At 41.9% G+C, this 24,565-nt stretch overlaps 1 long non-coding RNA gene across 9 annotated transcripts in view; it reads left to right on the forward strand.

Annotated features, from left to right (window-relative positions):
- LOC138421988 (uncharacterized) overlaps positions 1-24,565 on the forward strand; it is a 293,130-nt gene that overhangs the window by 28,640 nt on the left and 239,925 nt on the right. For 3 of the 9 annotated variants that reach the window (XR_011249699.1, XR_011249703.1, XR_011249704.1), the window contains exons 3-5: positions 12,131-12,215; positions 12,606-12,701; positions 13,154-13,233. This is a non-coding gene — a long non-coding RNA (uncharacterized lncRNA). Of the gene's footprint in view, positions 1-12,130; positions 12,216-12,605; positions 12,702-12,794; positions 12,950-13,153; positions 13,273-17,664; positions 17,750-17,838; positions 18,361-20,630; positions 20,833-20,976; positions 21,560-24,565 lie in introns of those variants that run through there. The other 6 variants (XR_011249698.1, XR_011249702.1, XR_011249705.1 and 3 more) reach the window with 6 other exon arrangements.

Genomic DNA, 24,565 nt, shown 5'->3' on the forward strand with positions numbered 1-24,565 from the left:
TTAAATATTTAGTCTTAAGCTGGCTCTTTAACTCTCCTCCTTCACCCTCATCAAGAGGCTCTTTAGTTCCTCTTCACTTTCTGCCATTAGAGTGGTATTATCTGCTCAGTTGGTAAAGAATCTCATGGTTTAAGACACTGTTAACCAAGTTGTCTGTTAATTAGGATTAACCCTGGTAATAATAATAGTGAGAACACTTAGGGTCCTTACTATGTGCTAGGAACTTACTAAGTGCTTTGTATGTATTCCTTTAATCCTCACAATAACCCTAAAAGATAGTTATTATTATTATTATCATCCCTATTTTATATCTGAGGAAATAGAGGCACAAAAATATTAACTCGCCCAGTGCTACAAATAGAGTAAATTGCAGAGTTAGCATTTACATCTAGTTATTTGGTTCTACTACTATATTAAGCTGTCAATGTAGTTCAAATATTTATATAAAACATATAAAAGTTGTCAGATTGAATTGCCTTTTATTGGCCAGAGAGCAACAAGAAAACACATGAATCATAATTTATTAATATACTATTAAGAATGTAATAGCCAAGAGCCTATATAATGGCTATTACATACATCTACTAAATAAACATAGTTTTTCCTATATCTTCAAAAGTATGTACAAATGTAACCAATGTACAATGTACCAAGAAGCATGTAGTAAAAATGTTATTTTATGGGGGAATGTTTTACTAATGAACAAATAATTTGAAATGGTCCAAAAATTGAAATCATAAAAATTAAAAGACTGGATTGCACTCAGTAACTATGCAGTCAGAGTCCTGAGATGAAAAATTGAAGAATCTATCAATCATTGCTTCAGCAAATGATACTCCTAAGTGAAACAATACAAGCTTGGAAAGAGCTATTTGTACATCTTTGCACTGAAAATGTACTTCAAATTCATTTACTTACAAAGTGATTTTTCATGAATAAAGCTAATAACAAGGTATCCTAATAATAAATCTTGGGTTTCCCTGGTGGTTCAGTGGTGAAGAATCTGCCTGTAATGCAGGAGATAAAGAGGATGTGATTCAATCCCTGATTCGGGAATATGCCCTGTAGGAGGGCATGGCAACCCACTCTAGTATTCTTGCCTGCAAAATCCCGTGGACAGAGGAGCCTGGAAGGATACAATCCATAAGGTCACAAAGACAGGTCATGACTGAAGTAACTGAGTACGCACGCACACACAATAAATCTAACGTGAAAATGAGACTTTTTCTCCTCTGCCTCCTCTTTTTCACTCAAAGTAATGATAAGAAAAAACTCTTATAGAGACTTCCTGGTGGTCCAGTGGTTAAAACTTCACTTTCCAAGGCAGGGAGTGCAAGTTCAATCCCTGGTCAGGGAGTTAAGATCCCACATGGCTTGTAGCCAAAAAACCAAAAACAGAAACAATATTGGACCAAATTCAATAAAGACTTTAAAAACGTCCCACATAAAAAAAAATCTGAGAAAAAACTCTTATAGGAATTAGGAAGGAAAGAATTGCCATTTGCTATCTTTGTATACATGTTGAAATGGGATTCTAAAGAGAAGAGAACAAATTAATAGGAATATTAGTTCCAATGTTTGTAGTGACAAGTAATAGAAAATCCAAATCAAAATGACCTAAACCATGAAGAAAATTAATTATCTCACTTTTCAAGAAGACATGATGTAGGGACAGATATAGACCTTATATTATAGAATTGTATTGAAAGAAAAAATGAGTTCCTGTAAAATCCTTGGAGGAGGGCACATAGCTATCATTCAATAAATATTCAGTTCAGTTCAGTTCAGTTGCTCAGTCATGTCTGACTCTTTGTGACCCCATGAATCACAGCACACCAGGCCTCCCTGTCCATCACCAACTCCCAGAGTTCACTCAGACTCATGTCCTTCGAGTCAGTGATGCCATCCAGCCATCTCATCCTCTGTCATCCCCTTCTCCTCCTGCCCCCAGTCCTTCCCAGCATCAGAATCTTTTCCAATGAGTCAACTCTTTGCATGAGGTGGCCAAAGTATCGGAGTTTCAGCTTTAGCATCATTCCTTCTAAAGAAATCCCAGGGCTGATCTCCTTCAGAATGGACTGGTTGGATCTCCTTGCAGTCCAAGGGACTCTCAAGAGTCTTCTCCAACACCACAGTTCAAAAGCATCAATTCTTCGGCGCTCTGCCTTCTTCACAGTTCAACTCTCACATCCATACATGACCACAGGAAAAACCATAGCCTTGACTAGACGGACCTTAGTCAGCAAAGTAATGTCTCTGCTTTTGAATATGCTATCTAATTTGGTCATAACTTTTCTTCCAAGGAGTAAGCGTCTTTTAATTTCATGGCTGCAGTCACCATCTGAAGTGATTTTGGAGCCCCCCAAAATAAAGTCTGACACTGTTTCCACTGTTTCCCCCTCTCTTTCCCATGAAGTGATGGGACCGATGCCATGATCTTCATTTTCTGAATGTTGAGCTTTAAGCCAACTTTTTCACTCTCCTCTTTCACTTTCATCAAGAGGCTTTTTAGTTCCTCTTCGCTTTCTGCCATAAGGGTGGTGTCATCTGCATATCTGAGGTTATTGATATTTCACTGGCTAGATTTAGACAAGGACATGTCTGTACCAATCACTGAAAAAGGGAATGGCATTTTCATGATTATCTTAAATTCATCTTTTTTTTTTTTCTTGAGCTGGTAAGCTAAGGATGGGGTCACCTTGTTGACAGAACCCTGAATAATCAGGATTCTGTCAACAAAGAAGTAGGAAAATGGCTGCTGGTTGAGAACAAATAGTGCTGATACAACTGTGTTTAATGCTACTGGGTAGAAGATCTTTTAAAATGCTGTATTATATTTAGGTGTATTGACTGTCTGAGGGGTCCAGGAAACCAATAAGACCAGTGTGAAATTAGAAGAGGCTGTATTGACTTAGGTACTGTGCCTGCGTGTGTGGTGGTCAGTTGCTCAGTTACATCTGACCCCTGGCGACCCCCATGGGATGTAATCCACCAGACACCTCCATCCATGGAATTTTCCAGGCAAGAATACTAGAGTGGGTTGCCATTTCCTACTCCACACTTAAATACTGACCCACCCCTAAAATATGGGAGTTCACATTGTGAAAATTCACATGAGAGTTCAGTTTGTGAAAATTAATTTGGTTTGGAATGACCCGGGTAAATCTAGATTTGGAAGTGGGCAGAAAATGCACCACTCAAAACCTATATATTTGTCATATTAAGGGACTGCCGCTAAACTGACTTAACAAGTTGGAGATCTCAGCCTCTTTTCCAACACGACAGCCTCTAACCACAGTTGCCATTTGGGTAAACTCAGTCTCTTGCGTTATTTCAGTCCTCTGTGCTGATCCCAAAGCCCATTCTTACTATCCCAATATTCAACACTCACCTTTATAGTTGCTTAGTTTAGAAGCAAAAAGAGGGAAGAGCCTTCTACTCACAGACTTTTGTTACAAGGAAGGGAAATCTACTTAAGCTGGTTCAAGTAAGCTCATTGAGGGATATTACTTAAAAATACAAATAACCTTCATGAAGTCCAAATGTCACCAGACTCCAGAAAAACTTTGGGAAAGTGAAACTCAGGCTACTCTCTATGCTTTGGGACTCTGTGGTAACTTACACTAATCTTTTTGTATAGGCCCAAAATGGCACCCAGTGTTAATTCTATACTATTTAGCATAGTCTTTCAGTTCAGTTTCTCTCCACTGACTCAGTCTCTTGTCCTAATTTTAAATTCCTGAGACATAAATTTGATTAGTTTCATTTACCAAACCAGGTGCTGATTACTATGGAGATGAATTTGTGACTCCATACGTAAAGATACTCTATTGTAAATGGATGGAAAGTGAATTATTCAGGATATGTGACAGATTATGATAAATAGATTAAGTATTGAATTGAGCGGTTAGAAACCCAAGTTCTAATTCTGATTATGTCACTACCTGTTTGTATTGTCTTACTTCTGCAAAAGATGAAATCGAAATAGATGTTCTCTGATGTTCTTCTTACCCTAATATTCTGTAAACTGTCATCCCATAATCTGCGACATAATTCCTGAAGTTATCAATTTTTAACATTGACTATGTTGTACCTGGGCTTCCCTGGTGGCTCAGAAGGTAAAGAATCTGCCTGCACTGAAGGAGACCTGGGTTTGATCCCTGGTTTGGGAAGATCCCCTGGAGAAGGAAACAGCAACCCACTTCAGTATTATTGCCTAGAAAATCCCATGGACAGAGGAGCCTGGTGGGCTACAGTCCATGGGGTCGCAAAGAGTTAGACACAACTGAGTGACTAACACACACACACACACACACACACACACACACACACACTGTACCTAGATTGATTCCTTGTACCTAGATTGATTCCAGTTCAAGAACTTTAAACCTATTAAAGATGTTTTACACAACCTGCTCTGAAGTGCTTACTTCTAGGGGTACTTTCTATTGAATTCATCTCTGAGACCTGAATTTTTATTTATAGCCAATTTGGAAGATGCTAGAGAAATTATATCAGAAGAAAATCCAGGACCTCTGGATGAGGGTGCATTGAGTAAGATGCACAGTAGGAGTCTATTAGCGTGTTTATTGTTATTTTGTTAATGAACAAATAGTAGATGGTCAATATTTATATCTTGCTAAATCTATAAGAACTTATGAACATAATCATTACTGGTATTGCCATATTTAATAAGATTCACTGTAATCAGTTCAACATTGTGCCTATTTGGATGCTATTTTGAACATAAAAATAGTCCTAGGAATTTTTTTCATATTAAAATAGGGTTAAAATTGAATGGCTTACTAGAATTCTCTGCTTCTACAATAAAACAGGATTAAGAAACATGTGTACGTAATTATGAAAGGTTTAAAGCAGAAAAAAATTCATATGTTTAATTATAAGTGGAGAATTTGAAGCTAGACAGGGTGCCTGATGAGGGGGCAATGCGCATGGAAACCACATTTGTAACAGTCACAGGAGAAAGGTTGGGAGCTGCTTGAACGGTCTTCATGTGTTTGATTATAGAGGACGGAGAAAACGGCATTTCTTTCTCCAGTGGGGAGCCTGGGTGGGAAAGCAGTATAGGCTAGTGGAGACAAGTGAGGGCCCTGGAGTGAGACATCATCCTGGGCGTTTCCCTACATCTCTGTGCTTTGGCTCCCTGTCTTCATTAGGCTGTCCAGAAGTAGACCCAGTTTCAGTGCAAATATTGGGAGGTGATCTTCAGAAAACACTGTAGGGTGATGAGGAAGTGAGCAGTTGAAGGGAAGATGGCCAAGGACAGCGGAGTTATCAAGTGTGTTACTACTGTGGGACCAGAGCTTCGCCCCACTGGGGAACTCTGAGAGCCAATGTAGGCCACCCACTGCAGAGCCAGTCCACTTGAGGAGTGGTCCTCTTGACCATTGGGTGAAGGATGCTTCTAAGGCGGTGTTAATTCTCTCGCACTTCTGGCCCAATATAGTCCAGGAAACTCAGCTCTGGCCCAGAGATGCAGGTGTGGGCACAGGGGAGTCTGCCAGCTTGCACTGAAATGAGGAGTCTGGAGCGGATGGGCAAGCACAGGCAGCATCTGGTACAGTCTTCACCTAGAAGATGGAGGTGATGACTGTATCTACCAGAGGAGGTACTTATCAAGATTATGGTACATGCCAAGCTCTTAGTATAGTACTTGGCATATACTAAGCATTCATGGTTTCCCAGGTGGTGCTAGTGGTAAAGAACCTGCCTGCCAATGCAAGAGATGTAAGAGACACGGGTTCGATCCCTGGGTCGGGAAGAACCCCTGGAGAGGGAAATGGCAACCCAATCCAGTGTTCTTACCTGGAGAATCCCATGGACAGAAGAGCCTGGTGGGCTATAGTTCAGTGGGTTGCAAAGAGTTGGACATGACTGAAGTGACTTAGAACACACGAAATGTTACTTTATTTAATTTTTAAATATTATTAAAATCAGATCAATTTGTTTGATGAAAAGTGATGAAGAATCTGCTTGCTAATGCAGGAGATGTGGGTTTCATCCCCAGGTGGGGAAGATCCCCTGGAGAAGGAAATGGCACCCCACTCCAGTATTTTTGCCTGGGAAATCCCATGGACAGAGAGGAGTCTGGTGGGCTTCAGTCTGCGGGGTTGCAAAGAGTCAGACACCACTTAGTGAATGAGCAGGCAGGCAAGCAGAAATGCCAAGCAGTGAGCTGTCTGGTGATAACACTTTGCTAGGTCAAGGGAGGAGAGGAGCAAAAGCTGCCCACTGTCAGTGATCTGGGAAAGCATCCTTGCCCTACGTGAGAGGCTGGTCCCAGGGTCTCTGCGGTGCTCTCCTACTCTGAGTTTCCATGGTTACTCAGATCTGAGTGACTGCAGCAAACACATCTTATGCCCTTTGCGTGCGCCCTCAGCTCACACAATTTCTGCTGCAGCTGTGCTGGACAGGCCCCAGTGTTGCTCCTGGGGGCCCATCCTGAGCACCTGTTACAGCACCTCTCAGTTCCCAGTCTTGGGGTTTCTTCAAGGCAGGGTAGATTGGATGTGGGGGGGAGTTTGTGCCCCGGAGGGAGGGGATTTTAAAGGAAGACCCAGTTTTTATCTTCTGTGGGATGGTGGGACCTGGGGAGAGGTGGTAGAACAAATGAAGTTAAAATATACTTGCTAAGTTAGAGCTCCATTTGAGGTGCTCTGAGTGGAGCTGGGGTGGAGTGGGGATGTTTGAGAGAGGGGAGCTGAATTGTGAAAGAGTTCAAGCATCAGCCAAACAGGCAGAGAGAAGGCGGGGATGGGTTGCATTTGGAGAGGCCAGGAGATGCACAGGTGAGGTGGAGGGAGGGTAGGGCCTGGAGTACAGGGGGCGATGGAAGAGAAATATAACCCAGGTCCTATGAAAAGGACCTGTCCTGCAGGCATGGGAAGCCTCTGAGACTTTTAATTAGGAGAGGAACTGGACCAGGTCTGTGCTTTGCTGAGTTTGCTCTGGCGGCAGTAGGAGGGTAGACCTGAGGGAGGAGATGTTAGACAGGCAGTTCCAGCAAAGGGGAAGACAGATAAGGACAGCCTGACCCAGGGCCATGGAGCAAGTGGGGGCTGAAGTGATTTGCATCATCAGTCCTTTTAGAGGACAGAAATAAGGAGGCAGAGGAAGTGAACAGAGGGAAGCAGCAGAGGGCCAGAGGCCACAGGAAAGCATTTAAAAAGAACTGCCTTGTCAGTTGCTTCCTCAGATGGTTTACAAATGAAACAAGCCTTTCCCCCAACCACCTCACTTGACATGGGCCCCGGAAGGACAGCTCCGCATCTTCCTTCTAAACCCGCTACTAACTTACACCCGGATTCATTTCTAGCAGCTTTTAGTTCAAGTGAACCAACATCAGCATCTTCTTCAAAGGTCTTTGGATTGAGTATCAGATTCCTTGGTTGTTTCTTGGCGTGTGGAGCCCTTTCCTACATGGTACGGAAAGATGCCTCGGAACAACATGTGTTGGAATGTGAGGGAAATAATGCGGACTGACGCCAGCCATTTGCAAGCATGATGAATGGGTTGAGGAAAGACTCTTTCCAAGTTCATCCTTCTCCTTGGAGATTGGGTAAAATACGAGGTGCAGTATAAATAGAGTCCTTTAGGGAAAAGGGCTTCCCTGGTGGCTTAGAGGATAAAGCGTCTACCTGCAATGTGGGAGACCCAGGTTCAATCTCTGAGTTGGGAAGATCCTCTGGAGAAGGAAACGGCAACCCACTCCAGTACTCTTGCCCGGAAAATCCCATAGACGGAGGAGCCTCGGAGGTCGCAAAGAGTCGGACACGACCGAGAGACTTCACTTCACTTTAGGGAAAAGTCAGGGAAGGGGGTCTGTCCATTACAGATGACAGATGAGCTAAAAATTGATAAGTACTCCCTGCAATTACACAAAGACTGAAAGACAAGGGAAGGGAGAGTTCTTTGCATGTGTAATCCATAGAACCCCAGAAACCCATATGTAATAGTTTATGATTAGAAGAGAGCAGAGATATCAACCCTTGAAAGCATCTTTGTGATACATTCCAGAGCAATAACGTTGCATTTTATTCTTAATGAAAAATGACATAATGCAGTAAAGGGAAACTTGTTTCAGTAATCCACTGATTTGTGTTCAATGATAGTAACTTCATTCTTGGATCTTGCCATCCCCAGTTTTCTTAGATTGCACTATTTTATCTCCAGATGTGCTCAACATCTTGAAAATTACAGCAAGTAAACTGAACGTGTGATACTTGGATACCACTTTGTAATACGTGCTTGCTTATTGTGATGTAAAAAATAGTTTAATCATATTTATGTATCTTAAAAATCCTGCATGTGATGTAGAATATTATGGTCTGTAGCCTGGTAGGTCTTCAAGTGACTGCTAGCCCTGGTTCTGCTAGTTAATTCTGCAGGGCTTCTGGCCCTGTTTTCTAAACTAGGGTACTCAGTGCATTTGGGACGTTCAGTTCAGTTCAGTTCAGTCGCTCAGTCGTGTCCGACTCTTTGTGACCCCATGAATTGCAGCACACCAGGCCTCCCTGTCCATCACCAACTCCCGGAGTTCACTCAGACTCACGTCCATTGAGTCAGTGATGCCATCCAGCCATCTCATCTTCTGTTGTCCCTTTCTCCTCCTGCCCCCAATCCCTCCCAGCATCAGAGTCTTTTCCAATGAGTCAACTCTTGGCATGAGGTGGCCAAAGTACTGGAGCTTCAGCTTTAGCATCATTCCCTCCAAAGAAATCCCAGGGCTGATCCCCTTCAGAATGGACTGGTTGGATCTCCTTGCAGTCCAAGGGACTCTCAAGAGTCTTCTCCAACACCACAGTTCAAAAGCATCAATTCTTCGGCACTCAGCTTTCTTTACAGTCCAACTCTCACATCCATACATGACCACTGGAAAAACCATAGCCTTGACTAGACGGACCTTTGTTGGCAAAGTAATGTCTCTGCTTTTGAATATGCTATCTAAGTTGGTCATAACTTTTCTTCCAAGGAGTAAGTGTCTTTTAATTTCATGGGGTGTGGTAGATGGTAACTCAGTGGTAAAGAATCTGCCTGCAATACAGGGGCCTCGGGAGCTGTGTGTTTGATCCCTGGGTTGGAAAGATCCTCTGCAGGAGGGCATGGCAGCCCACTCCAATATTCTTGCTTGGAGAATCCCATGGACAGAGGAACCTGGTGGGCTACAGTCCATGAGGTTGCAAAATTGTTGGACACAACTGAAGTGACTTAGCACACGCATAGGCAAAATTAAGCAGTAAAAATGACACATTGGTTCTCTGTGATGACGTAGATGGAGGATGGGGGTGGGTGAGTGGAAGGCAGTTCCAAGAGGGAGGGGATATGTGTATAATATAGCTTGTTCGCTTCGTTGTACAGTAGAAACTAACATAGCACTGTAAAGCAATTATAGTTGTACTAATTAGTTGCTTAATCGTGTCTGACTCTGAGACCCCATGGACTGTAGCCCACCAGGCTCCTTTGTCCATGGGATTTTCCAGGCAAGAATACTGGAGTGGGTTGCCACTTCTTTCTCCAGGGGATTTCCCCACCCAGGAATCAAACTGGTTATACCCAATTTAAAAAAAAGCAAAAGCCAAAAAAAAAAAAAAAAATCAGCATATCTTCGTGTAGTATGTTTATTTGTCCCAAATTGAAAGAATACAGATACATTAAGGAACAGATGTAAAATGCGTTTGTATTTCAAAAATGACATGAGATCATGAAGAAACTTTGTATCTAGAGCTAATGCTCAAAAACACCATCTGGCCCTCTAAAGCTCCGTACCACTTCACTTCCTCCCCCAGGTTTGCTCACACTCTGCTCTTGTTACAGGTGCTGCCGAGGAGGAACAGTATTAAAGCTCTAGCCTTAGAAAGATGCTGGGACTGGAGTCAGACTAGCCTTGTCTTGTCTTGTCTACTTAGTAACCATGCTGCCATAAGCAAGGGCTTTTATTAACTGTTCTGTCTTACTTTTCTATTACAGATTGGAGATATTCCCTATTCCATAAGGTTGCTAAGATTGAAAAATAATTTGATTACTAGTATCAACCTGAATTTTTGTCTTTAGTGAACTGAATATAAACTTGAAAATCATTTCATTTAGAAAGCAGGCTTTTTGAAAACTGGGCCTTAGGTTTTCTGTGTGCTGCTCTGTAATTGTTACCTTGGTTTATTTCATAGTAATGTCATGGGCTCTTCTGACACAAAAACGCTTTGCATATTAAATACAGTGAAAGACTTTTTTTCCCCTTCCACAAAGAAATACATCTCAATGCTCACTCCTCCAGTTCATTCTGCTGTCTGTTCAAACGTCACCTCGTTGGAGCAGCCTTCTGTGACTAACATATCTGTCCCTACCCACCCCGCCCAACCCGACCCCGCCACCGACCCTCCACCAGTACCCTATCCTTGCTTTTTTATCTTCTCATATTGTGTACCACCCTCTGAAGTGCAATTATATTTATGATGATTGTCTGTTGCTCACAAATAAGGAACAACTTGACACAGAAGGAACATGCTCACACCACCTACCCCTATATCCTTAGTGTTTAAAACAGTACCTGGCTCACAATAGGTACTAATTGTGAATGAAGCAAATAATTGTAGAATGAAGCAAATGATATTTGGGGTTTTTTTCCCCCTTGATACATAGTCCTTCAGGTCTGTCATGTCCCCATATTTGACAGTGACATTAAAAGAAGATATTTCTTTGCTATAAAATACCAGTGTTGTAACTCTCATAAGAAATGGCATCTGATGGATGACTTCAGAGTAGACGATGCTGCAGGAAGTGGTGGGGACTGTGTGTGGGGAAGGCAAGGGCTGCCTACCCTGGATGGTGAGGTGGAGGTCAGAAATTTAAGCTCTGGACTCAGATTTCCATGGTTCAGGCCTAGTGTTGGCATATCTTCTAGCTTCTTTTAAAGAGGACAGAAATCTCCATTGATTTTTTCTTTTTTAAAAAATTAATTAATTTATTTTAATTTGAGGCTAATTACTTTACAATATTGCAGTGTACATGTGTCCCCCATCCTGTTTTTAAATTTTTTTAATTTTAGTGCCACAGGTACTTTGTTTTTGGCTGCTATAGTTTTTTATTTTGAAAATTAATTTTTATCTCCATTGATTTTGAAATGTTGACTCAAAAAAACAAGAACAAAAAAAAAAAACTTTGCAAGCCAAACACAATACTTCTTTGAGTTTGCTTTTGACCCCTGAGGTACATCCTTTTCAGCCTCTAGGAAGCCTCAGAGATGGAGTTGGACACATACACGTGGTTAAAATGATCCTGATGGGCTCTGGCCCTCAGCGATGGCCTGTTGGGCCCGGCAGGAATTTATACAGCACGCCAGGGACCTGGGCTGCCTGCCCTAGACTTCCAATACAAAGTTAGCCAATCCCACACCACCCTCCTGGGCTGAGCTCATCTTACCATGCTCCCTTCTGCAACTCTTCAGCCACTTCCCAACTGGTACCCATTTGGTTTTCTCTGTAAGTTTATTAGTCTCAGACCACCTCACATGCATATGCAACCTCTTTTGAGCACTGACAGTATCCTTTAAAGCTCCTAACATGGAATTGGTTATCTCCCTTGCTAAAGGGTAAAACACCTGAGGATTATTAACAGCTGTGCATTTACTGATCTTTTTGCCTCAGCAAAAGTGCAGAAAATTGCCTGTGCATCAGAGTAAGAAATGTTGGTTTGAGCTCTACCAGGGTAGGCATTTGGTCTAGTTAGTTCCTAGAACCGTGTCTTAGAGTGGTGTACAATACAATAAATACATGTTTATTGATTGCATGACTGTCTTCCTCAGTACACATCTGTCAACTGAGCAGCCTTTATTGACACTGAATTTCCAACATCCACCCCTTCTTCCACACAGTTTCAATCCCTCCATGGTGATGTGGAGAAGGCCTATTAATATTGATAGGTAAGAACCGTTCTCTTTAAGTGATACTAGCAGAAGGTCAGCATGAAGAATGATTTTCTACTTGCAAATGTGATTTTTTAATGTTGGTATTTATTAGGAAGGGTATAATTGTACGCAGTGCTCATGTTCCATGAACTAAGTTAAAAGAAAGTTTTCAGAATTGAAAACAGTTATTTTCTATTTGCCACTTTGCAGCTTGCGCGATCTTAGTTCCCGGACCAGGGATGTAACCCATGACCCCTGCAGTGGAAGCGTGGAGTCCTAACCACCAAGTGACCAGGTAAATCCCAATCAGTTCCTAATTTAATAGCATTCATTCTCATCACAGGAAAGTGTAACTGATGATGACCAGCAATTTCCAAAATCTGTTAGTCCAGCGGTTTAATCCAGGTAACCAAAGGTCGCACACAGCTACCAAGGGTATCCCTGAACAATCTCACCCTGTGATGAGACTTAGCCTATGTAGTATAGTTAGCCTCGTAGTATACTTAGTAGTAACAGCCTATGGAGGCTTGCCCTGCTCCTTGTAAGATTTCTTCCTCTCTGCCCATTCCCCCCTCCCCGGCCCCCAACCCACAGCAAATCCACTTAGCAAGTGACTTTCAATATCAGTTGAATTGCTGGGAGGGAATTTTTCCTTTAATGGAAAAAAAAAATCCTCTTCACACAGGTGCAATGGCTTGCCTCAGTGAAGAAAGGCTACCTGGATGCCCACAACAGAACCCAGTTTTGTACAATAACCCCCCGCTGCAATGTGAGGCTCCAGGTAATGTGATCCATTTTCACACAGCCTAGTGTTAGCGTGCTGCTGCCACTCACTGTAAAGGTTACTATCTCTCTTTTATTGTCATTACAAAAGCTAACTGCAAAACCCGAAACCTAGCTGGGAAATTGCCTACCTGCACAAAGAACAGAGACCCTATCGTTTCAGGGTTCAGTTCTTTCCGAGCACTTTTATAAAGGAGTTTTTGTCTGCCTTGTGAGGCTCTGACCACAGAGGAGCTGGAAATCCAGGTTAGCTGCGGGCTTAGAGGGTTTCAATGGAGGAGGTGCTCTTGGGTGTTTGCATACAGGTGCTTTACAACTTAAGTCACAAAGTTAATTAAAACTGCAACCCTGATACATTTTAGATAATGGGGAGGGGGAGAGGAGAAAGACAGAGGGAGAGAGGGAGAGAGAGGAGAGTTTCTGGCTGAAAGATGTCTCCTGTTTTTGCAGATCCTATCAGCTTTCCTTGAAGGAGGTGTTACAGGGTGTTCATTTTCCTGCTGTTTGCTTTCAGCACCCTCAGGCTCAAGGTTTGAATTCTACGATCACAATGTGGAGGGTGTTGGGAGGTATTTATTTTTATCCCCACTGCCAGCGTCATCACAGTGTGTATGTGTGTGTGTGTGTGATCCAAATTCACACTCCTCACATGCACAGCACGGAGGCCTGAGCCAGCTGCTTTCCCCAAAGCTGAGATACGGTTAAGGTTCATGTTTTGCCTCATTAAAAAAGTGATGGCAGAAACGTGTGAGTGAAACCTGCCCTCATAGTAACTTACCTAACAAGCTTGAAACGTGTATTCCGAACGTGTGATTTGTTGTTCAGTGTGAGCCCAGGATGAAGAGTGTGAGTGTGTATGTGTGTACATGGGTTAGCTGTTGCAGACACACACAGCAAATGCTCTCTAGACCGGCACTCCCTGTCTCCTTACTAACAGAAGCTGGCTTCCCAAGGCGGCAATGGGTTCAGCTCAAAGATCGAGTTTCCCCTGGGGTGGGTGTGGCCGTGTGACCAGGTTTCGGCTGACTGGACTTGGGCAGAGGATTCTGTGGGACTTCCAGGAAGCCTTCTGCAAAGGGAGGGCAGATACTTTTGCCCTTCCCGTCTCCCTGCTGCCTGGAAAGCTGATATGAGGCTGTTGCCCCAGTTAGCCATGCTGGACACCACAGTGACCTTGAAGACAGAGCTGGGGGTTGAGCTGTGGAGCAGGAAGAGAGAAGGTGCCTTGGTCCCTGAAGACTTGGTTTAGCTGTCACACCAGCTCTGACCTGCCTCCTCTGGTCTTTCCTTAGGAGAGAAAATTCCTTTGTGTGTTCAGGTCATTATTTTTGGTGTCTGTCACAAGCAGTCAAATGCAATTGCTAACTGATATATCAACTTGAGGTTTTACATTAACGAGGTCTGATTCGACGGGTGAATGAGCAGAGGACAGGGAACAGTGTCTGGCGCCAAGGGTGTGTGCAAAAAGTGAGCTGTTAATGCCCCTTTGGGGAATTATTACACTTACCAATCATCTCTGAGTTTACACTTTAATGTGGGGAATACCCATGTTAATTCAGCTTTGTGTTAGAATTATAAGGGTTCTAGAAAAGTGTCAACTCAGCTTGGTTGTCCTAACTGACATATTCAGCCCACACAATTTGAGTGTGTGTTAGCTTCTTCCTTCATTCATTCAGGAAATGTTTATTCAGTGCCTGTAATGGGTGAGGCACAGCTTTAGATAATGGTGAAGGTCCAGGGGGTGGTTACTTAAAGGAAAATGAGAGAAAGACTCTGGCTTCAAACATACAGACTAAGAAAATTAATAAATAGTAATAATAGCTAATGTTTACTGAGCACTGATGATCAGCTGCAGCATTTTACCTGTATTGACTCATTTTATATTGATACCAGCCTTTTGGGGTACACAAGTGCTATTATTTTTCTAATTAAACAAGGAGGGCTCTAGAGGTACAAATAAATTCAGTAACTTGTGAAAAGTCATAGTGATGAAATTGGAAGTTGCAAATGGTATCTGTGTGCTCTTAATCTCTGAAGTGAAAATGAAACTGTTAGTTACTCAGTCATGTCTGACTCTTTGCCACCCCATGGACTGTAGCGGAATGGGCTCCTCTGTCATGGAATTCTCCAGGCAAGAATACTGGATGGGTAGTCATTTCCTTCTCCAAGGGATCTTCCTGACCCAGGGATTGAACCTGGGTTTCCTGCATTGCAGGCAGATTCTTTACCATCTGAACTACCAGGGAAGCCCCTCTTAATCTCTATAGAATAATTATAATAATTGAGCAATTTATTGAACCCGTTTTATGTGCAGGACCCTACACTGTGTTGTAGGGCAATGGTTCTCAAAGTGTGGTCCTTGGACCATCTGCCACAGTGTCACCTGGGAAATTCTAGAAATGCAAATCACTGGCCTCACCCCAAACCTGTTGCATCAGAAACTCTGGGGTAGGGCCAGTGGGTTGGCTTCCAGGTGATTCTGGGGCCTGCTAAAGTTTGACAACTGCTGTGATAAGGGATGAATAGATAAGTGAGATTTATTTAAGTTTGAAAGAAGGTATGTGCGTGTTAATCACTCAGTTGTGTCCAACTCTTTGCGACCCCATGGACTGTAGCCCACCAGGTTCCTCTGTCCATGGAATTCTCCAGGCAAGAATACTGAAGTGGGTAGCCATTTCCTTCTCCAGGGGATGTTCTCAACCCAGGGATCAGATCCAGGTCTCCTGCATTGCCGGCAAATTCTTTACTATCTGAGCTACCAGGGAAGCCCTTGGAAGAGGGTTAAACAGGTATAAAAACAACTATAATTCAAGGCAGATAAGATGCAGAAGGACTAGAATCCTCCTGAGTTTTAGTTTGCTGCCAGATTTTCTTAAGAGAAGCTAGAATCTAGATTTTAATGGGAAGTCTCTCAACTTTACAATTGGAGCCAAAATAGATTAAAAAATTACCTTTGAATTAGGGCTTCACCCTACTCCATTATGATTACATCTGCAGTGACTATTTCCAAATAAAGTCACAGAGTTGGGTTAGGACTTCAACATACCGTTTTGGGGACACAATTCAATCCATAACATTCACTTTTAGATAGTGTAATTCAATAGCTCAGGTCTTTGTTTCCCTTATAAGTCAGGACTAATTCATTAATTTTTTCCTTGTTTCTTTCTATGGGAATAATTAAGAGGCTATGATATACCTTAATGAAGTTTTAGAGTCAATGCGTAGATATTTGAGTACTTTAAAATCAACAGGGACTTGGAGCTAATGGTAAGGCAAATGACCTTTGCCCTATGCTAAGATAGAACACACAAAATTAGAAGATAACTTGAGAGACTTGTGATTTTTGAGACTTGGGAGAAGGAAGGCTATTTTGCTATAAATCCAAATAGTCTGTCTAGCTTCAGATGAGGTCAAGGCCCAATGGCTGTAAAGGGCCCTTTGAAACACTTTCAGTATTTGACTAGGGTCTGGCTAGCCATGGAAATGTGGGGAATTTTAGATATGAAATGATGAATCCAGAAAATTTATAGACATCCAGATAAGATTCTACCTCTCTATGTAATTTGTACCCCAAAACTAATAGGAAAGTGACACAAAGGTCAAAAGATAGGTTCATATGTTCTCAGAAAGTCCTTACTCTTCAAGAACTAGAAAAAAATTTTTTTAATTAATTTGAACTTATTTTTAAGACATAATATTTAATTACATCCGTCTAGATTTTTGCATATATTTTCCCCTGTCTTTTGTGTGTGTGTCCCTGCGTGTGTAATTTTTGTGTAGTTGAATCCAAAGTTAACCAGCTTAAACCTAATGATTGAATTGACATTAAGTGTTTACTGCTTTGGGCTTCCCCAAGTATTTCTAACTTTAGAGTACAGTACTTTTTAGCACTATCCACAGTTTCATTTTTCCGTTTTCTAATGTTTGTTTAAAATAACATAGGCAAAATGCATAAGAAAGTTTTAGTTTCAAACTCTCCCACCCCCGCCTTTTTTAGTTAAAGAATTATTTTTCAGAGGAAGGCCAACATGTAAAAATAGACGTCAGGGGAGCTGCTGTGATTGAATCAAGAAGGGTTGAGGAGATATCTTCTGGGTACTCCATCTGGGCCCCCTTAGAATATCATTTGAAAATCACTCCTATGAAATAATTGCCGAAGGAAATGCTGAAGTCCTAATAAAATGGTTATATTGCTAACTGTTGGCCAAAAGCTGGCAGTGTGGCACAGTAAGTGTACATTGAAGTGTACATTTCTCAACTCACCTATTCAAAAAATATTTGTTTGTGTGTCCCAGGTTCTGTGGCTGTATGAAATATCAACAGTGGTATATGAAATATAAATTAAGGGTCAGGAATTCCCTGGTGGTTCAGTGGTTAGGGCTCTGTGCACTTTTTGTATAAAGTCTTCTCTTGTGTTGTCGGAAGAGGGTGTTTGCTATGACCAATGCGTACTCTTGGCAAAACTCTGTTAGTCTTTGCCCTGCTTCATTCTGTACACCAAGGCCAAATTTGCCTGTTCCTCCAGGTGTTTCTTGACTTCCTATTTTTCCATTCCAGTCCCCTATAATGAAAAGGATATCTTTTTTGGGTGTTAGTTCTAGAAGGTCTTGTAGGTCTTCATAGAACCGTTCAACTTCAGCTTCTTCCACATTACTGGTTGGGGCGTAGACTTGGATTACTGTGATATTGAATGGTTTGCCTTGAAAGGCTTAGAGCCAAAAGTTTGGTGGGTAATTTGTTATATAGCAACAGATAGCTGTCCTTGGGATTCTCCAGGCAAGAATACTTGAATGGGTTGCCATGCCCTTCTCCAGGAGATCTTCCCAACCCAGGGACTGAACATGCTTCTCCTGCATCTCCTGCATTGCAGGCAGATTCTTTACCTGCTGAACCATCAGAGAAGCCCAGATAGTTAATGCACCTACTCAAAATCTCTTTTTCCTTTTTCCCTTTCTAACAAGTCTCAGATTTCTTTCAAAGCATCAATGTACCCAGTATAAAAACCAGTCAACCAACCAAACAAACAGAAGTTACCCAATAAGAAAGGTAGGACTCAATCTACAGAATCAGAATATCTTAGGTCTTGGCTGCTGAAACACAAAACAAAATAAAAACTCTTCTCGGTTGTATTTTAGACTCATACTTGAAACAAAACACCAACCATTTTTGACTCCTTCTCTGGGGATCTTGAGTGATGAAGAAATCATCAAAAACCATTTCAACAGTTTGACCCTCCCCTGTCTGCATCCCAGGAATCCGACTGCTGGACTTGGCCAAGGATAAATGGAACTTGAGTTTCAAAACCTTCTCACCCAATAAAATTTCAAATCTGTAGCCTTTGAAGCCTGTGAAGAAGTGAAATGTAGCAAACTGAATTGCACATTTACCAATAAGTGTTTAGAGAATTGCCTTGACTTTTGGGGCAAGAAACTGTTCACAGATATGATTTTTAAGTACCCTCCATTTTATCCTCTTCAGTAACCGGGGCTGCCCAAAGTTTGAAGCTCCCTTATCTGCCCAGACATTCTTTGATCCACCCACCTTATACAGAACAGGAAAAAGTGTTTGTTTTGGTTTTGTTTTTAAGTGTTGTCACACCCTAAATGGAAAATTTTTAGATTGTATATTAGACTAGACAAATTAAAAACATCTAAAAATAACACCTCAAAATGTGTTTATAATTTAAGGTGAAAATGAATAAAAAGTAGATTCAATTTTGGGTTAAAAAATTAACAAACATTGTTTTACTGAAGAAGCTCCTTTCTTCTCATATTCTTCTTGTTCTCTTCAATTCTTTCCCCAGCTTTTCACTGTCAATTAAAATTCTAATTAATCTATTGAAATCAATAATGTCTTTTCAAGTCAACTTCAACTTCCTGTAACTGTTAAAAGTCTTCTATATTAAGTCTTTCAAAAATAATAGCAACTCAGCTATTTTGATAGTAAAATATTTTGAGGCACAAGAGGTCAAGAAAATCTTTAGAACAAAAGAAGAAACTGTGCAAGAAATCATGCAAATTAAATTGATTTCCAGCTGTGGAATAATCATAAAAGAAAGCAAAACATATCTCCCAAAGATGTTATTATCATATACCAAATCATTTTTTTTAAAATAAATGAGCAAAGGAATGTGAACTTTTAATCAGTTCTTTGGCATTTTCCCAGTATGTGGTTATCTAGTGCTAAATTCTTAATATTGGAAATATTAAAATTTTTGGAGTTAATGTTAGAAGATTAATATTGCATATGGGTGCTGTTTTCCAAATGTAGTTGTGAGATTTCACCTCTGCATTATAACTTGTGTTATAGTTTCTGACCTTCTATGATGGACGCCTGTTGATCTTGAGCCACATTAATGCTCTCAGATGGCTCCATGTGGGCTCTCTAGCTTGGTTCCTCTTACCGCAGATCTAAAACTGCCTTCCCATGTGGCTCAGATGGTAAAGAATCTCCCTGCAATGCAGGAGACCTGGGTTTGATCCCTGGGTCAGAAGGATCCCCTGGAGAAGAGAATGGCAACCCACTGCAGTATCCTTGCCTGGAGAAGCCTATGGTCAGAGGAGCCTACAGGTAGGCTACAGTCCATGGGGTTGCAAAGAGTTGGACATGACTGAGCTATGTTAGCATAACTGCCTTACCATTAATTTGTGAAATGGCTGCACAGGGTTAAACACTCAAGCTTTGTCCTGAAAGAGAATAGGTCTATTGGTCTGTCCTGGGGACAGACCCCCAAATACTTCTGTGCTGCAATGAGTAGCAGAGTGCGGGTCTAGTCTCCTGGGTATGTCAGCTTGGGGGGCTGGAGGGGAGAAGGTCAGAAGCAAACATGTTTAGAAAAATGTCCCCATTTATCCACTTCCTGATGTGGTTTGTTTTCAGAGTATTGTCAAATGCTTCCCTTCTCCCTAATGACTGAACTGAAGAGCCAGCAGGACAGAGGTTTCTGTGTTAAGACATGAATGTGAAGTCTTACTGTATTTTGAGAGCTTAAGGAAAAGCTAATGGGAACTTTCCAGGGAAGATGGTGGGTGTTATTAACATGGAATATGTATGAGAATTCCTAAATGAAGGCTTTATAGGGTGGAGTTGGAGGCTAATAAGACTCCAGCTGGTTGGGGGTGGGCAGGGTGTGGGACCGGCTGGGGGTGGGGAGAAAGGGTAGGGAAGAAAGCCTTCTTTTGGACTCTGGGCACTCCGTGGGCCTGTTTAAAGGGCCTAGAATGAAGGCTGATGGGGAGGCTAAGCAAAACAGGAGAGGTGCTAGGGAAACTAAGATGGGAACCTGCAGCTGGAGTTAGAAAATACTAGTTTTTTTTTTTTTTTTTTTAAAGTAATTCCTGAAGGTAAGGGCCACGTGGGGAAGGACCTGTGGATTGAAAGCAAAGTAACCTGTAGCAGTCCCAGGGAGTGCCCTCAGCTTTGAACCTGTGCCAAGCCATGGATGGGTATAATGATCAGCTTGGCTCCCTTGCCTACATGCCTCTAACCTTTGCAGCTAAGGCCACACTGTCCACTCAGCCCAAGGCTCTGGGTCAAACCCTGTTTTTACAAAGAAACTAGAACTGAGAGCTCTGGTCTATCACCACCATGACCACAGTAACCTGGCTTCCCTTTCTGCTGCAGGGTCTGCTCTGACTTGTAACAGGATAGCGGGCCTTTTGTCTTATTTCCTTTTTTTTTTTTTTCGGTCTTGTGCGCAGCCTGTGGGATCTTAGTTCCCAATCATGGATAGAACCCAGGCCTCCTGTAGTGCAAGTGCAGAGATTTAACCACTGGACCTCCAAGGAAGTCCCTGTCTTATTTCCTTTTGACTAAGCCTCTATCTTGGGTGCTAAGAACTGCTTCCTTTTCTTGCAATGATATTGCTAATATTTAATTGAGTATCAGCTATTATGCTAATCTTAATACTTACTATCCCATTTTGCAGATGAGAAAACTGAGGCTCCGAGTATTTTGTTTTTTTTTCACCTGTTCCAAATTATGGATCAGAGCCAGGGTTCAGTCCACACAGTTTACTACCAGAGCCCAATTATGTACCCACCATGCCACTCTGCTTCTTCATCCTGTTTCTACAGTCTCTGCCTTGATTCTTTGTCTGCCACTCTGATTGTACCAGGATGGGCCTCCAGGTATGTTCTTCTCCTTTTAATCTTGTTGTTGAACACTTTCAGCATGTCTGCCTCTTTCATCTTTGTTGAGTGATGTCTAGCTCGGTGATCTGCCTGCTTTCTAGATCTTGACCATATTCGTGTTCTCTGGTCTTGTTTATAAAGAGTGCTGGTGGTGGCCTCTGTGATCGCCTAAGAGCCATGAACTAAACAGCCTCTTGATGAAAGTAAAAGAGGACAGTGAAAAGTTTGACTTCAAACTCAACATTCAGAAAACTAAGATCATGACATCTGGTCCCATCACTTCATGGCAAATAGATGGGGAAACAATGGAAACAGTGACAGAATTTATTTTTTTGGGGCTCCAAGCCATAAAATTAAAAGACGCTCCTTGGAAGGAAAGTTATGACCAACCTAGACAGGATATTAAAAAGCAGAGGCATTACTTTGCCAACAAAGGTCCATCTAGTCAAAGCTATGGTTTTTCCAGTAGTCATGTATAGATGTGAGATTTGGACCATAAAGAAGGCTGAGCACTGAAGAACGGATACTTTTGAACTGTGGTGTTGGAGAAAACTCTTGAGAGTCCCTTGGACTGCAAGGAGATCCAACCAGTTCATCCTAAAGGAAATCAGTCCTGAATATTCCTTGGAAGGACTGATGCTGAAGCTGAAACTCCAATACTTTGGCCACCTGATGCGAAGAACTGACTCATTTGAAAATACCTTGATGCTGGGAAAGATTGAAGGTAAGAGGAGAAGGGGACAACAGAGGATGAGATGGTTGGATGGCTTCACCGACTCAGTGGACATGAGTTTGGGTGGACTCCGGGAGTGGGTGATGATGGACAGGGAGGCCTGGCATGCTGCTGTCCATGGGGTCGCAAAGAGTTGGACATGACTGAGCGACTGAAGTGAACTGAAGAGCCATTGCTGAATACAATTCTCTGTTCCTTGGCTTACTCTTCAGTAAAGTCTAGTTGTGCAGGCGTAGTCACTGCAGAGAGACTGGAAGCAGAGTTTGGCTGGATAAGATGAGCACTCAGGGTGTGCAGTTGACTGGAGGTTGGATCAAGCCTTCAGTAGCTGCAGTTAGAAATGCGTTGTGTGGGTTTGATGTCTAGATTAGCTGGGGAGAGGACCTCTTTCCCTTTAGTGATGAATTGGGGTCACTTATTGGGGTCCATGACATGGCTTGAGGTGTTCTACCTTTCACCTTGAGCGTGGCCAATCTTGATGCATGGTGCCCGATACTGCAATCTGACGTCCTGTTTTGGTTAGGGCAGAGATTCTCAACCTCCCTACCCATCGCAGCCACCTGCAGAGCTTCTGAGAACCGCTGAATTCTCTACTCTATCCTCAGAAGTTCCGTTTCAGATGAACTAGGGTGACCTCCAGGCATTTGCAGTTTTACAAAAATGTGTTGCTGAGGATTCTAATGCACAGCCAGAGTTGCTAGCCACTTCTGTGCTGGGTGGTTCTTGACCTGCAGGCATCACCAGTGAATAGGAGCAAAGCAGCATGACCTGGGAAAGAAAGAAGTCTTTACTGTTGTTTCTCACTATGAACCCTGAATATTGTGGAATGTAAATCTGATCAAAGAAGGGCCAAGTAGGTTCCTCAAGTTGTGTGGACAGCTAGAGGAAGCATACCATGGGGTGGAAAGGTGCTGTGATCTGGGGCTCAGGTAGGGTGCTGGAGCTGGAAGACTCCTCTCTGGGACTAGGAATTACTCAGGTATAAGGTGATAGAGGGAAAGTTTTTGATTCTATCCTAATGTGGCTCCTAGTTGCCTTGAGTCCAACAAACTGCCCAAATATGTTAAACTCTAAGTCCATCAGAATTGCAAAGGCAGAAATGCTGAGGCACAGCCTGAGAAAAAGCCAAGTAAACACAGGGATCATTATTTAAAATATAGTGATCTTTGCACGCTGGCTATGATGACTCACATTTGATGCAAAAGCAAAAGAAAACCAAATAACGTTTTGAACAAGATTTTAAGACACACTTATGGGGTCAAGGATTTTTCTAGGAGCAAGATGTCTGTGAGGTTTACTTGGTTTTGCTCAGATTTTATTTTATTTTATTTTTTTAACATTTTCAGTTCCTGTTTCTTAGCTTTTATTTTTTTTTTTTAAGCCTGTGTGCTTAAAAGGGTCAACCTTAGGTTAAGTGGTGTATTTTTTAAAATCAAATTATGGAAATAGAGCAAACTTCTATGATTAAAAAGGTAGTCAGTCTCTGATCACTTTCATGTCAGACAAGGGGGCTCTGCCCATCCAGAGCTCTGTGCCCATCAAGGCAGCAGTGTGGGCTTTATCTTGTTGGACCTCATCTTTAATGAGGGGGTTGGGATTGGTGACCTATAACCACAGAATAAAGGCTGACAACTCTTGAGCACTTACTGCATGCCAGACACTACACTGAATTCTTTACATGATTATCTCATTTATTTCTTACCTTGACTCTGGGACACAAGGACTATTATTATTATCACTGCTTCTGTTTTAGAGACTAGGAACTGAAGCTTAGAGAAGTTAGGTAACTTTTTGAAGGTCACACAGCTGGTAAATGATAGAACTGGAGTTCTGATGCCAGACTTATATTTATAATCACTATGCTTATATTATCTCCCTAAAGAACTTTATCACCACTTTGTAAAATGAATCTTGCAAGGCCAGCCCTCTGTGAGCCTATTTCTTCATCTCTGAGTGATGAGATGAATGGTTACACCCAATCATGACTGGCCAAAAGGCTAAACTTATTCCAAATGTAAATAACTGGATAAGAGGGACTGAGGTTCACTTTTCTTGAGAACACAAATGTATGACTATGAGCTGGAATTAACACTACAAAATGTAACCAGTTTATCTTACTTCAGAGCAATTTGCTAGTACCCCCTATGTTCATAACAGCGTTACTCATAGTAGCCAAGAGGTAGAATCAATCCAGGCGTCCATAACAGGTGAATGGATAAACAGTGTGTGTTATATGCTTAAAATGGAATGTTACTCAGCTATAAAAAGGAAGGAATTCTGACATGCTACAACCTGGGTGAACCTTGAGGACGTGACGGTACGTGAAATGAGACTGTCACGAAAAGACAAATACTGCATGATTCCAGTTATCTGAGTTATCTAAAGTGGTCAGAGTCACACAAACAGAAAGTAGAATGGTGATTGCCAAAGACTGGGGGAGGGGGTGGGGTGCAGAGTTGTTTAGTAGGTACAGAGTTTCAGTTCTGCAAGATGAAATAGTTCTAGAATGGGTTGCACAACAATATGAATATAATTTACTAAATGGCACATTTAAAATTTGTGACGATGGTAAGTTTTATGTTATGTGTATTTTATCATAACAAACAAATAAATAACATTCCCCTGTAATAATCAGTGTACTGAAAATAAGTCTTCAGTCAAAATAACATTACTGTCACAGACCTCTAAAAAATACTTATGATGTCTTGTTATGTGAGGCATTGCATACACAGATTTTCTTTTTTTGAATATTAATTTATTACTCTGAGTTTATGGTGCAGCTATCAAGGTTAAGGGCCTTCCCTGGTGGCTCAGATGGTAGAGAATCTGCCTGCAATGCAGGAGATCCAGGTTCAGTCTCTTGGTATGGAAGATCCCCTGGAGAAGGGAATGGCAACCCACTTCATTATTCTTGCCTAGAGAATTTCATGGACAGAGGAGCCTGGTGGGCTACAGTCATAGGGCTGCAGAGAGTCTGACATTACTAAGCGACTGACA

This window comes from Ovis canadensis, chromosome 16 (assembly GCF_042477335.2).
Source record: "Ovis canadensis isolate MfBH-ARS-UI-01 breed Bighorn chromosome 16, ARS-UI_OviCan_v2, whole genome shotgun sequence".
NCBI lineage: Eukaryota > Metazoa > Chordata > Mammalia > Artiodactyla > Bovidae > Ovis > Ovis canadensis.